The sequence below is a fragment of the Apis dorsata genome, unplaced genomic scaffold (genome assembly GCF_000469605.1).
Source record: "Apis dorsata unplaced genomic scaffold, Apis dorsata 1.3 scaffold_59, whole genome shotgun sequence".
Classification (NCBI taxonomy): Eukaryota; Metazoa; Arthropoda; class Insecta; order Hymenoptera; family Apidae; genus Apis; species Apis dorsata.
Genome location: NW_006263359.1, coordinates 1,089,184 through 1,103,247, shown reverse-complemented (window position 1 = coordinate 1,103,247; position 14,064 = coordinate 1,089,184). Strand labels below are relative to the sequence as shown.

General features: G+C 35.3%; 1 protein-coding gene and 1 long non-coding RNA gene across 2 annotated transcripts in view; both read right to left on the bottom strand.

Moving 5' to 3' along the window:
• Positions 1-14,064, bottom strand: part of LOC102671054 (ras-responsive element-binding protein 1-like) — a 68,373-nt gene that overhangs the window by 42,231 nt on the left and 12,078 nt on the right. The window lies entirely within an intron of this gene.
• Positions 10,595-12,051, bottom strand: LOC116186823. The gene is made up of 2 exons (XR_004151865.1): positions 11,979-12,051; positions 10,595-10,813 (listed from the first exon to the last, which is right to left on the bottom strand). It is a non-coding gene; the product is annotated as an uncharacterized LOC116186823 (long non-coding RNA).

Here is a 14,064-nt window from a genome sequence, read left to right as displayed (position 1 = left end):
ATATATATATATATATGTATTTAAAGAAATTAACGTTACACGATTACATAAGTTGACGAGATAAAAGAAAAATTCGAAAGAACTCGAAAACACAGAATTTCCATTCCCCGCTCACAATCGAACAAGAAGGCCTCCGTAAATCAGAGGCCAATCCAAGCTGCCATTAGGCCACAATCTTCCTAGGCTAAACACCGACTGAAATTGTCCCATTCGGTCAAGTTGCAGAAGGAAATCTCGATAATTTGGTCTCGTACCCGCTTCCTGTTATGCTCGCCGTTTCTTCTTCTCCTCCTTCCTCCTCTTGCGAGGAGGCCACTTTCGGACGTGGCATGACTAAACGCACAGCCTCGTGCACCAGACCGCGAAGATGTAATAATTCTTCGCGCTCATGCGAGCTCGTGCTCCTTCTCCTCTCGAAGAACGAAGATCGGTGGAACTTCCGCCTCTTGCGGAGGATCCTGCCTCCAACGCGTTCTTCCCCCCTCTCCTCCCCCCCTTTAATCTCATCTTCATTCGCTTTAACATCGCTTTAACACTTTTCGCGAGACGTTTCGACAATTAATGGCGTTAATTGGTTAATTAACTGGCTTGAAATTTGAGTGAAGCGAAAAAAAAAGGAGATCTTTCAAGGAAGAACCGTAACTGATCAGTGGATGTTGATAAATCAAATTCTCCATTTTTATACTTTACTTAATCAATTAATTGTTGAAAAGAAAATTTTCCCCAAAAGATCGATCGATTTGTTCTTCTTTAAATTTCATTGATTTTAACCACATAAGCGATATCACGATTCTCCTCCTCGTTGAAGATCCAAGGAAGGAAACGTTAGTTGAACGCAACGGGAATCGAACGGAAATATCGTTGGAAAAACTCGAAGGGGGTCTCGACGAGGCTCTGCCGTTGTCTGCTGGCTGGTTTATTTGTATTTCGCGGTTAGATCGGGCTCGTTAGCCGTACGATCGCGCAGCCAGATAACCGAGGCTAATAGTTTTCTTCGTAGAAGGATGCACGCGAGCAAGAAACATCCGCAAATTTTTATCTTGGCCGTCCATTACCGTGACGGTACGCGGTATCGGACGATTCTCTCTCCGGAAAACTGATCTCCCCCTCCCCCCAATTCCGTTGCCCAATCATTTTCGTAGTTTCGTTATCGATGACTAGCCTGCTCTATATATGTGTGGGTGTATGTGCTTTCCAAGCTGATTAAAGCATTCTACCTTTATAGAAAAATGTGTTCATTATTATTATTATATTCTCTATCTCTCCTCTTTTTTAATCTATCCGTAAAGAAGGGGTTCAGAGAAAAAATATTTCGGTTGTTATTAAATAGAAGAAAAGAAGAAAAAGAAAGTAAAAATTGTATAATAAGTAACGGTTGGCTGCTTTTACCATGAATAATATACTTTTGAGTATGGAAAAAAAAAATATTTCATGAAAATTAATTATTGTTATTGCGATCGTGAGAGGGAGCTAAGGTGAGTGTCACGCGATTTGAAAATTGAATAATTTTTAAAAGGAAGGGAAAAGGTGTTATGTAAGAAACGTGTTATTTTTATTATTATTCGGGGAAAATATATACATTTTACGATGAAATATACTATTCTTAGATTTATCTCTCTACAAATGGATCGATCTTTGCCTACTACCCTTGCGAAAAAAAAAAAAGAGTCCATAGGAGATCCTTGAGGAATTTCTCTCCAACTTGTCAATTTCGATTTCTTTGTATGTTTATCGATTTCGAAATAAAATTAGAACACAATTTTTGATGCAACGTATATTTGATAGAATTTTGAGAGAGAGAGAGAGAGTATTATTTAAAGCTGAATCTAGGCTCTGAATATTAAACATATTCAGTGAAAGAGATAGACACAATTTTTTTTAAAAATTTTTTAAAAACACAATTTTTAATGAAACGTATATTTGATAGAATTTTGAGAGAGAAAGAGAGAGAGAGTATTATTTAAAGCTGAATCTAGGCTCTGAATGTTAAACATGATGGAGGTAGAGGAAAGAAGATGGAGAGAAGAGAGGAATTGAAAATTTGTAGTTCTTTATGGGCATTGGGAATTTCAAGATGAAATTAGAACACAATTTTTGATGCAACGTAAATTTAATAGAATTTTGAGAGAGAAAGAGAGAGAGAGAGTATTATTTAAAGCTGAATCTCGGCTCTGAATGTTAAACATGCTGGAGGTAGAGGAAAGAAGATGGAGAGAAGAGAGGAATTGAAAATTTGTAGTTCTTTATGGGCATTGGGAATTTCAAGATGAAATTAGAACACAATTTTTGATGCAACGTAAATTTAATAGAATTTTGAGAGAGAAAGAGAGAGAGAGAGTATTATTTAAAGCTGAATCTCTGAATGTTAAACATGATGGACAGGAAAGAAGATGAAGAGAAGAGAGGAATTGAAAATTTGTGGTTCTTTATGGGGGAATTTCAAGATGAAATTAGAACACAATTTTTGATGAAATGTATATTTGATAGAATTTTGAGAGAGAGAATATTATTTAAAGCTGAATCTAGGCTCTGAATGTTAAACATGATGGAGACAGAGGAAAGAGATGGAGAGAAGAGAGGAATTGAAAATTCGTGGTTCTTTATGGACATTGGGAATTTCAAGATGAAATTAGAACACAATTTTTGATGCAACGTAAATTTGATAGAATTTTGAGAGAGAGAGAATATTATTTAAAGCTGAATCTAGGCTCTGAATGTTAAACATGATGGAGACAGAGGAAAGAGATGGAGAGAAGAGAGGAATTGAAAATTCGTGGTTCTTTATGGACATTGGGAATTTCAAGATGAAATTAGAACACAATTTTTGATGCAACGTAAATTTGATAGAATTTTGAGAGAGAGAGAATATTATTTAAAGCTGAATCTAGGCTCTGAATGTTAAACATGATGGAGGCAGAGGAAAGAAGATGGAGAGAAGAGAGGAATTGAAAATTCGTGGTTCTTTATGGGCATTTGGGATGCAAGTCAGTGGCCGTTTGCAACCGGGGTCATTGAACGCGTAGGATTTCCTGGACAAACTTTCGTTCGAATGTGTTTCCTTCTTCCTCTCTCTCTCTCTCCCTCCCTCCCTTTGCATATATATATATATATATTTCTCTTTCTTTCTTTTTCCACTTGTGAAATACACGAGCGAATAATTCGATACAAAATGAAAGAAGGTATCGATTAATTTCAAATTGGATTAAAATAATATTTTGGAAGTTGAAGAATCGTAATAAGTGTGGAGAGTTGAACAAGTAAAGGAATTAAAGAGAACGTCGTTTTATAATTCGGTACGGATTATCGATGTTGAGAAAAGTAATTTACAGTGGAAGATCGAAATCCATCGATAAGATATAAAAAGAAATTCCTGAAACGAGACTTCTAAGCGTTTCAGTTTCACTCACGTGGTAACAAAAGAGACAGCTAATCAACTCTCCTATTATACAAGATCCTCGTCTCGAAATTCAAAACCATTAATGAGAAATCCTTGCAAAAGCGACGCGAGGAAATCGAAATTGATAGATAAGATATTAAAGGAATTCTTCGAACCAACGTCGATTTTATTCGACGTGGCGGTCAAAGGAACATACACACACACGCATCATCGCGAAAATTTGTGAATTTTCAGAATTAGAAACGCAAACTTTTTTATGAAAATTCAAAAGTAAAAATATTTATATTATCACTTGTACAATTCGTGGATTTTCATTAGAATTATTAAATTCAAAAGAATTGTAATTGTAAAGTGCAAAAGCTTCTACTATCTCTAAAAAAAAAATATTTAATACTGGCGCCAAAAGAGAACTGTCAAAAATCCAACTTATTATCGATTTAAACGAAAAATTTAATCTTATCCATCTTAACATTTTCGTTAAGCGCGAAAATTTCTATATAAATAAAGATAAATCGATTGTCACTTTACATGACAGAAAAAAAAAAGTTTGTGTTCCGCGTGCGAGAGAGAGTGTTAGAATTCGAAACTCACGATTCCAAGAATCCAGAACGAAGGCGAGGCGCGGAAGAAGACGCAACGTAAGGGGAATCGCGACGAATCTTGGGGGGGGGGATCATCATCGCGAGAGTTAAATACATCTCTCTCGACTCTCGTATCAAATGACGTCGATCCCGCGTTTTCCTCTTCGTCTTTGCCTCGTCTTTCACAGATGAATCCACGATGAAGCCAAGGGCGGCGGTAGAGAGAGGCGGGCAATCGGAAGCGGGCAGGGACGCGCTCGAATGGAATTCGCTTATGTTTTCGCACCGCGTGAAAAAAAAAAAAAAAAAAAAATCGATGAGATCGCGATACCGATGCGTTTTAACTGGAAGACGGTTTACTCTTATTCCGCAGACTGGGCGGAATCAATACGACGAGAATACGACCCGTATTCCAACCGCGAAACGGGAAAACGATCCTCCTCCGAAATACGCTCAACGTGTGCCGATCATCGTGTGTCTTTCGGATTCTGAGCATTTATTATACAAGAAGAATAAAGCGAGAAAATTCTCACTATTATTTCCTCTCTTTCATATTTCTTCTCTTTTCGATAATCTAATCGAGCTTCGAGCTTACTTTCAATTTTATATGGAACTGGTTCAGATTTATAAAACTATAGAAAATTTTTCTTCGTCGTTTTAAGCAATTTCTTGTTTCGTATTAATTAGAAGAGTATAAATATAAATACGGTTGAATACGGTTGAATACGGTGAATAAAACGAGAAAATTCTCACTATTTTTTCCTGTCTTTCATATTTCTTCTCTTTTCGATAATCTAATCGAGCTTCGAGCTTACTTTCAATTTTATATGGAACTGGTTCAGATTTATAAAACTATAGAAAATTTTTCTTCGTCGTTTTAAGTAATTTCTTCTTTTGTTTCGTATTAATTAGAAGAGTATAAATATAAATACGGTTGAATACGGTTGAATAAAACGAGAAAATTCTCACTATTATTTCCTCTCTTTCATATTTCTTCTCTTTTCGATAATCTAATCGAGCTTCGAATTACTTTCAATTTTATATGGAACTGGTTCAGATTTATAGAATTATAGAAAATTTTTCTTCGTCGTTTTAAGTAATTTCTTGTTTCGTATTAATTAGAAGAGTATAAATATAAATACGGTTGAATACGGTTTATAATCTTATCTGCGAATATCTTTGGATTATCAAAAATAAACAAGGGGAAAAGAGTTTTAAACGAAAGTTTAAAATATCGATAATTGCACATCGATCAAAATTAATTTGACCGCCGTGAATATACGAAAGAAAGCGAAACAAAATTCCTTTCCGAAATACCGAAAGTGGTGGTTACAACTCATTCTGCTGAGTGGGATTTCGTTGTGCGTTTCCAAAGATTTTCGCCGATCTTTGGCCAATGGTATCTCTCGGCCGATGTGCCAATAAGAGGCGTCCCGTTTCGAGCGGTTGTCACGCGAGACGAGGTTTGCGCAACTTGGAAATAACTTTGGAACACGATGCACGATAAGTGTTCTTGTGATAATTCAGCGTGTTCGTGCGTAGGCTCGCGGATTCCTCGCACACGTCGAAATGGAACAAAGAAAGTACTCGGCTCGGCCGGAAATCAGAAACCGGCCAACCGGCCGCTCCACGCTTCCGATCCTCCGCGTTTCGAATCGATCGGTACGCTTCGAGTAAGCGAATTCCTCGCGCTCCACCGTTGCCAACGAGATCCTTCTCCTTCTCTTTCGTTATTATTTTTATATACCCGCTTCGAAATTAAATTCGCCCCATCTTTCTTCCTCTTCTTCCTTTCTTTTTCAAATAAAAACAATTTTGTAATAACAATATCGGGAAAATTTGAAAAAATAATTATACAGCTCCATCTCCTTTTGATAGTAGAATGAAAATTACTTCCAAATTGTCGTTTATATATTTCTTTAAATATCGGAAATTGGACGAGATTCTATGAACAGGAGAGGTTTTCTTTTTTTCTTTTTCAACGTAGATCCGCGAGGAATCTGTCGCGTAATGCGTGTCACACGTCGCTCGTGGAAAGCAACGGTGCCACGGTGCTGACGTATCGTCATTTTGTTATGCGCGGGGCGTCATTTCCTTCTTCCATCGTGAGCCACCTCGGGAGAGCCAGCACGGGGAAGAAGGAACATCGTCAATCGGGAGCAAGATTTGTAAGCACAGTTTCCGACTCGCGCAGACGATCCGCGCCTTGAAAGCTTAATGCGCTTCGATCGAGGTTTTATTTCTCTCTCTCTCTCTTTCCCCTCCTCCTTTTTTTTCGAATCGAGTATTCCCGTCTTGGAATCTTAAACCGAGGAAAAAAAGAGAGGAGAAATCGCGAATCGCGTACGTCGAAGTCTTTTTTGTTAAGCTCGATATTATTTAATTTAATTTGCGACGAGTTTTTCATAAACATTTTAAGATGTATCGCGCAACGCATCGTTTTTTTTTTTTTTATTTGTATTAATTACGCGTTATCTTATATACTTGTTTTTTTCTACTTGTTTAAAAAGAAACTACTATTGATCTTTATCTTTCCATTACGTTGCAATCTTATTAATTCTTCATCGTGAAAAATTTCTAAAATAGTAATGTGAAGGATATAGAAGAATTGAAAATAAACATTAAAAAAGACCATTTTAAGAGATAGAAATAGAGCGTCGAATTTATCATCCATCTAACCTTTCTTTTCTCACCAGATTTAATTTCCCTGAGCACAGATGTTGAACAAAAAGAAAGAAAAAAGAAAAATGATTCTCTTAACTCCTAAACTCAATCTTTGTCATCGATCGCTTCAACCCTTCAAATTTCCTCCAACGAGAATAATTTTCTCCTACACGACTTCCTTCACAACTTCGACTGAATAAAAATATCAAGGAACATACATGGATCGGTGCAGTGATCTGATTTGGCAAATGAAGAGAAATTTGGAAATTGATGGACGTTTCCAGAAACGCAACAAGAAACGCCACGCGATCGGCCATTGCGTAACAACGTTACACGTAACAACGTTAACTCGAGGGAAAAGAAGAATCGGTCGGGCATCGGTCGGTTTGTTATGCGAGGGGCATCATTTCCTTCTCGTCGTCTCCGTGAGAAGAGGAGAAACGATGGAGAACGACGGAGGGAACAGCTGCGACTCACCTGGCCATGCCATCGAACCTGTCCTCCTTTCGTCCAACCTTCCAACCTTTGATCTCTTTATCACGCAATTGCGTCGAATATCGATTCTTCCCTTTTTTCTTTTTCCCCTCTATCCTCCGTATTCTCGAATACAATTCCTTGTATCTCATATAATTCCTCCTACAGCCTTCGAATCCTTACGATTCCAAAATCCTCGAAAATCCTTCCTTCCCTTTCCAAATTCCCTCCTCCCTCGTTGCGCGCAGATCGGCCATCTTTTCCATCCATCCGATTTCCTCATTTTCGATTTGCCATGCACGGTGCGTCGTTTCCTTCTCCTCTCCGATCGCCACTCTGTTGGACAGGCGCGCAGGACACGAGAGGAGAAGGAGCTCGTTGGAAGAGGAGAAAGGCGACAGCGGGAAACGCGACGAAATGTGAAGTGTGAGCATACGAGCACGAAGGAAGGAACGGCACGTGTTGAACGAGCCGGTGCCATTGGCCGGAACCTGCTCGAAAAAGGGACGAAAAGGAAGAAAAGGGCGATTAGGAAAGATGAGGACCGGGGTCAAGTGCAACCGGAAACACGATTGTGGCGCGTGTGATTCTTTCACACTGGTTTCCCTGCTTTATTATACATAGGGATTATCCGATTAATACCTCTTCGTTTTCTTATTGACTGTAAATGTTTCTTTAAGAGGATAAGCGGCGCGTGTGATTCTTCTTCCTTCTTTCGCTCCTTTATATGTAGGAATTATTTATTATATAGGGATTATGTATATTTATTATATATAGGGATTAATATCTCTTCGTTTCTTTTATTGATTCTAAATGTTTCTTTGACACAAGTGCAATGATGCTTGTGATTCTTTGATACTGGTTTCCTTCTTTCGTTCCTTATTGTATATAGGGATTATCCGATTAATCTTCGTTCTCTTATTGACTGTAAATGTTTCTTTAAGAGGATAAGTGGCGCGTGTGGTTCTTCTTCCTTCTTTCGCTCCTTTATATGTATGGATTATTTGATTAATATCTGTTATTGATTCTAAATCAATAAGGAAAGGTGAGGGCAAGTGCAATGATGCTTGTGGCGCGTGTGATTCTTTGATACTTTCCTTTCTTTCCTTTATATATAGAAATTATTTGATTAATATCTCTTCATTTCTTTTATTGATTCTAATTGTTTCTTTAAGAGGATAAGTGGCACGTGTGATTTTCTTTTTTCTTTTTTCGCTCCTTTATATATAGGGATTATCCGATTGATTCTAAATCAATAAGGAAAGGTGAGGATAAGTGCAATGATGCTTGTGGCGCGTGTGATTCTTTTTTCTTCTTTCGCTCCTTTATATAGAGGGATTATTTATTATAGGGATTATATTTATTACATATAGGGATTAATATCTCTTCGTTTCTTTTATTGATTCTAAATGTTCTTTAAGAGGACAAGTGCAATGGTGCTTGTGGCGTGTGTGATTCTTTTTTCTTTTTTCGCTCCTTTATTATATAGGGATTATCCGATTGATTCTAAATCAATAAGGAAAGATAAGGACAAGTGCATGCTTTTCTTCCTTCTTTCGCTCCTTTATATATAAAGATTATTTGATTAATATCTCTTGTTGATTTTAAATCAATAAGGAAAGATGAGGACAAGTGCAATGATGCTTGTGATTCTTTAACACTGATTCCTTTCTCTCAGGTTTGCTCCTTATATATATATAGGGATTATCTGATTAATTTCTCTTCTTTTAATAATTCTAAATATTTTTTAAGAGGATAAATGGCGCGTGTTTCTTTTTCTTTTTTTCGCTCCTTTATATATAGAGATTATCCGATTGATTCTAAATCAATAAAGAAAGATGAGAGCAAGTGAAATGATATTTGTGGCGCGTGTTCTTTATATATAAAGATTATCTGATTAATATCTCTTCGTTCTTTTAATAATTTTAAATGTTTTTTTGAATAGGATAAATGCAATGATGCGCGTGTGATTCTTTGACACTTTCCTTTCTCTCAGGCTCCTTTATATATAGAGATTATTTGATTAATATCTCTTCATTTCTTTTATTGATTCTAAATGGTTTTTTAAGAGGATAAATGACACGTGTGATTTTCTTTTTTCTTTTTTTCGCTCCTTTATATATAGGGATTATTCGATTGATTCTAAATCTATAAGGAAAGGTGAGGACAAATGATTCTTTCTTTGAGTTCACTCCTTGCCACCACTTTATATAGAATCTAATTAATATCTCTTGGTATTATTCTCTTACTGATTCTAAATGTTCCTTTTGGAGGAGATTAATGTAATAAACATAAAGTATTTCTAATTATCTACGAATCAATATTTAGAAATGCACATTCGCAAGAAAACAAACTCAAAATGAGATTTTTAATTTTCAATTGAAACAAAATATCGAACGAACAATATTTCATTCACACGTTTCCTCGCATTTCTCGAAATATTCAATTTCTTCTCAAGATTATCCTTATATCGATACAATTTTAAAAACCAAGACAATATCACGTTTATCGCCCCGTGTAAATTTCTCTCGATTGTGAGCTCAAGAAAGGGAAAAATTATCGATCCACTTGGAAATCTTGCACTTTTTCCATCATCAATTTAAAAGCAGGACAAAATCCTTGCCGGAAGAGACACGTGTCGCGTTTTTATTCCTCTTCGTTCGTATGTAATCACGTAAGCTACCCGTTTTGCGGGTCCGGTGTCAGATCCTCGTGGCGTGGGACCATGGACGTTTAAAAAGCCGTTTTCTTGTCGCAGAACAAATTGGCCGGTTTTGAAACGGAGAAAGAAAGAGAGAGAGAAGGGGAAGGAAAGATCGTTTAAATCGAGTTTCTGGATTTTTCGTAAATTAGCGGGATTCTTGTAAGTTAGATGAGATCCTGGTGAGAAGATTCTTGTGGATCTTGTCCGAGTGAATAGGTAAATGGGACCACTTACGGTAATTTAAGTAACGGAATTTCTTTTTTGTTTCTTTCTTTCTTTTATGGAAGAATTAAAGAAACAGTTTTGAAAAAGCTTTTCTTCTTTTTTTTTCTTTGAAAATTTGGAAAGGGATAGAATTAATTTCCATTCCATTGAGTTAGAAGTGAAGAGGAGTTTAAAGAGAGTTTGGCGTGGAATTTTGTAAAAACAGAATTTAATGAAGTACTTTATTTAAAATTCGATCGTGGAATGGATATTAATCTTAACAATCTTAATTTTATAATTTTATACTTTATTATTTATATTTATATTTAATTTCGATATTTTATAAATAATTAATCTTGATTTTCAATTAATCAAAGTATCAATAGAAATCAAAAATACGAATAATGTACTTTTCTCATATATCTATTATTTAAAATAAACTAACTAACTTTAATACTATTCGTGGGAGCATTTAATTAATTCTTGTTAATTGCGAACAAGAATCGAAACACTGATAATCATTTCCTCGAATCCAGCTTTACAACCTGGACCAACCGTGGGATTTTGTAGTTTTTAATCTGTTTAATGATCAACGCGCGAGGCAAATAAGATTATCCTCTTATCTGAACACAGTTATGACGATAAACAAACAGGAATGACAATAACACAACGTTTCCGACTCGCGTAATAGGAAAACGAGATAAAGAGAGGCTTAACGTTGCCGCATATGACTCATTTTTTTGAAATTGCGCAGGATTCCCCCAGATTATATACTGTTAAAACAATCACCTACGAGATTACATCTTACGAGACGAAAAGTGGAATAGAATCTTTTCGAAAGGTTTTTAAGAAAATGCTCCTCTCGTCGAATATTTTTCCAAAATTAATAATCGATTTAACGTACGAAGTTTAATATTTCTACGAAATACGAAGGATAAGAAGAAAATTCTTCACGGATTCTTTTCTTTTTTAAGAAAATGCTCCTCTCGTCGATTCAATATTTTTCCAAAATTAATAATCGATTTAACATACGAAGTTTAATATTTCTACGATACGAAGGATAAGAATTCTTCACGGATTTTTAATTATAAATTATCCAATATTGATAAAACAATCGCCTACGAGATTACATCTTACGAGACGAGGAGTGGAATAGAATCTTTTTGAAAGGTTTTTAAGAAAATGCTCCTCTCGTCGATTCAATATTTTTCCAAAATTAATAATCGATTCAACGTACGAAATTTAATATTTCGATACGAAGAATAAAAAAGAAATTCTTCAGGGATTCTTAATTATAAATTATTCAATATTGATAAAACAATCACCTACGAGATTACATTTTATGAGACGAGGAGTGGAATAGAATCTTTTCGAAAGGTTTTTAAGAAAATGCTCCTCTCGTCGATTCAATATTTTTCCAAAATTAATAATCGATTCAACGTACGAAATTTAATATTTCGATACGAAGAATAAAAAAGAAATTCTTCAGGGATTCTTAATTATAAATTATTCAATATTGATCAAACAATCACCTACGAGATTACATTTTATGAGACGAGGAGTGGAATAGAATCTTTTCGAAAGGTTTTTAAGAAAATGCTCCTCTCGTCGATTCAATATTTTTCCAAAATTAATAATCGATTCAACGTACGAAGTTTAATATTTCTATGATACGAAGGATAACGATAAGAATTCTTCAGAGATTTTTAATTATAAATTATTCAATATTGATAAAACAATCACCTACGAGATTACATCTTACGAGACGAGGAGTGGAATAGAATCTTTTCGAGAGATTTTTAAGAAAATGCTCCTCTCGTCGATTCAATATTTTTCCAAAATTAATAATCGATTCAACGTACGAAGTTTAATATTTCTATGATACGAAGGATAACGATAAGAATTCTTCAGAGATTTTTAATTATAAATTATTCAATATTGATAAAACAATCACCTACGAGATTACATCTTACGAGACGAGGAGTGGAATAGAATCTTTTCGAGAGATTTTTAAGAAAATGCTCCTCTCGTCGATTCAATATTTTTCCAAAATTAATAATCGATTCAACGTACGAAATTTAATATTTCTACGATACGAAGGATAAAAAGGGAATTCTTCAATATTGATAGTTTTGATTTTTCTAATACATTTAAATGGAACGAAAATATCTTCGAAAGTAGAAAATGTTTTAAAGAGACTGTAATTAACAAAATTAAATACCTAGATTTCGTAATGTTAAATAGAATTCATTATCATTTTTAACGCACCAATGGATATATATATATCATTCAAAATGAACGCAGAAAATCGATTTAAATTTAAATACACGGAAGCGCGAGAGCCAATTTCTCGATTTTCATCATTTATCTACACTTTTATCCAAAAAGTTAAGAAAGTTTCATTTGAAAATAGGCGCGAAATCAATTTTTTCCATGTTCTTTTTTGTTATTGTTGGAATCGAAGCGAGGAATCGTTGGCTTTCAACGCGGTTAAATCACGACTGGGCAGGATAAATGCGAGCGGAGAGAAAGAGAGAGTGGAATGATGAAATGTGCGAGCCATACGGATAAATCAGGCCGCCATGTTCTCTTTTCCGTGGCGGAAGGGATCCCGAAAACGGTGCGCCTTCCAACTTTTAATTTCCACTCGAGCGAATATCTCTTTCGACCAATTATTATCGGAATAAAAATATTCGAAACATTTAAATTTCAACAAATTTAATTCGTTAAATTAAATTTTACCCAAGAATCAAATTATCTTCCCATCAAGAAATGAAAAATATCAATGTTCGATTAGTTTTTGGAATCGTCTCGTTAAACTTTTTAATCGAAAACTCGTTAAAATGTAAATCTTAGTGGTAGATTTTATCGGATAAATAAGACAGTATAAATGTTTGGACAGCAAACATCGTTTCATTGGAAATGGTTTAGAAACGGCGAGACGCGGAAATGCCTCGCTTTCGATCATTTCCATCACGTCCGTTTTACTCTTTCTCCTCTACGATTAAAAATCTTTTCGAAGCTCGTGATTTCTTGTTATCGCACGATCGGCGGCGTAACGCGCCTTCACTGATTCCAATTCTAACCAACGTAACTCGCGCACGCTTCCTCGTCTCGGGCGGAGGTTTTTCCTGGTTCCTCTCCAACGAGCCACCCTGTACTGTGTTGAAGGGGATTCCTCCTTTTCTCATCCAATCGTGAATCATCGCGTATGAAATCGGGACAAGATGAATTTTTTCTTTTTTTTTTTTTTTTAATTTTCTGGACTATTTACGATTATACTTAATAATTTCATGTTATTGTATTATCGTCGAGGTATTAACGGGATAAACGTTGAACGATATTGAGAGGTTTCTGTGTACTTTGTATTTTTATTGCAATACTTTTTATAAATCTACTTATATATACTTCGTATCGGATTAAAAAATTGATATATAAGAATACTAAAAAAAATAAAATAAAATCAATGATTAATTACGGTATACTATGATATTAAAGAAAAATTCTTTGGATAATAATAGTGAAGTAATAACAATAAAAAATTCCACTATGGATCTTCGTAATTCTCACGCAATTAAATGATTAACGAAGATTTTTATCCATATTTATTTATGCTACTCGTGAAAATATATATATATATATATATATATTCTTAAATATAAAAATATCAATAATTTGTTCGCGAATTTCCACCTTATTCCAAAATAAATATCCTAAATCAGAAACTGACACAATTGTTAAATACAATTTTAACATGTACACTCTGTACATATCGGTCGATAAAACAGAGAGACGACACCTAACTCAAGACGAAACTTAGGTAGTGGGGGGAGAGGGGATAGCGCTCCACCGTGTCCTTGAACGATCGATCGATCTCCATCCAAGCTATATTATCCCCCCAGCCCGTTAAAACCCTACGATTCACGTGATTTCCTTATTCGAGAATAATTCGAGAAATGGCCAATTCCTCTCGTAAGGATTACGAGAATCGTATCCGCCTTTCCGTTTTACCACGAGCAAAAAAACTAACGTACGCGTAC